Below are 1,542 nucleotides of genomic sequence, written 5' to 3'. Positions count from 1 at the left end.
GCTTTATGTTGACTTCTTTGTGTATATAAAATATCTAATTATGGATTAGTCCTTCAGATTTACTACTGATTAGTAAATCATTTTACTTTTTTGTCTACTGTTTACTCCTATAATCATATATTTTCTACTGTCGTGTGTGTGTGTGTGTGTGTGCATATTGATTATTGATTTTTCGAGACAGGGTTTCTTTGTGTAGCCCTGGCTGCAGGCTGGCCTGGAACTTAAAGAGATCCGTCTGCTCCTTCCTCCTGAGAGCTGGGACTAAAGGTGTGTACCAGCATGAACCTTTTGTGTGTGTGTGTGTGTGTGTGTGTGTGTGTGTTTGCAAAACAAATCCTTAAATCTTGGCAAACTCTTTGTATCATTTTTTTAAAAATCTGTAGAATGAAAATAATATTATTTACCAAAAGGGTTGTGGTGAAGAATAACTGAGTTAAATCGCATAAAACACAATGGCCAAGAACAAATTAGAAGGGCAGAAGTCCAGGAATGTATTTCATATAGCCAGCCAAAAAATCTTCAAGGCTAAAAACAAGGCAAAATCAGTTACTACTAATCTTAAGAAGATAAACATTATGAATGATGAAAAAGTCAACAAAATGAACAGAGCTTTGGTAGACATAGAGAAAGAACTTGCAAGCTTTTCAAAAAGCCTTTCTCTTAAATCTGTGCAGAAAGAGCTGAAGCAGCTAATGTTGATGAAGCAACAAGACTAACAGCTCAGTTGTAACACAGTGACAGTATAGCACACTCCCCCAAAGATCAATAAATTGAACAGTTTACAAAAAAATACAAAAAAAAAAAACAAAGCAAAAGAATAAAACAAATACATTGAACCTGATAGATGAGAAGATAAGAACAACCTTGAACTAATTGGCACTGGAGAATACTGTCTGGACAGAAGGCTATTGATGCACACACTAAGATCAGCAAAGGCTTCCACATGGTAAAGCACATTGTCATCCAGACAAAGCAGTAGCCTACAGTACAGGAAAGGATGTTTATCAACTGCATTCAATAGATGTGCTGTAGACCAGGCTGACCTCAAACTCAAGACATCTGCCTGCCTCTGTCTCCTAAGTGCTGGGACTAAAGACCATGTGCCTTTATACCAACTGTTATTTTATTATTATTCCTAAGATGTCTGTTGGTTTTCTAATGAGAGAGAGAAAGGGAGTGGATCTGGATGGCAAGGGAGGTTAGGAGAAACTGGAAAGAGTAGACGGAAAGGAAACTGTAATCAGGATATATTATGTGAGAATAAAAGCTATTTTCAATGAAAGAAAAATTATATTAAAACACATTGTGAAGCTGGGCCAGTTGGCCAAAGCTCATTGATCTCCAGCTGCATGACCTTGAAGGAACACTCAGTGTACTTGGCCTGACCTGCATGATTACTCCATATCTGCCAGGGCTGCTGGATGCCCTTCAAGCTGGCATCTCCTTGGCACAAGCAACATGTGGTGAAGTTGTCACTGGATATAAAAAAATCCAGAAAAAAGTCTTCATCTTGTAATGTGTCTTTAAACTTTTGTTTTGTGG

General features: G+C 37.7%; 1 pseudogene; it reads left to right on the top strand.

Annotated features, from left to right (window-relative positions):
* Positions 1 to 445: 445 nt before the first annotated feature.
* LOC125403383 (ribosomal biogenesis factor pseudogene) lies at positions 446 to 730 on the top strand (annotated as a pseudogene).
* Positions 731 to 1,542: the final 812 nt, after the last annotated feature.

This window comes from Myodes glareolus, chromosome 7 (assembly GCF_982192425.1).
Source record: "Myodes glareolus chromosome 7, mMyoGla1.1, whole genome shotgun sequence".
Taxonomy (NCBI): Eukaryota; Metazoa; Chordata; class Mammalia; order Rodentia; family Cricetidae; genus Myodes; species Myodes glareolus.
This window is presented reverse-complemented; position numbering and strand designations above follow the sequence as displayed.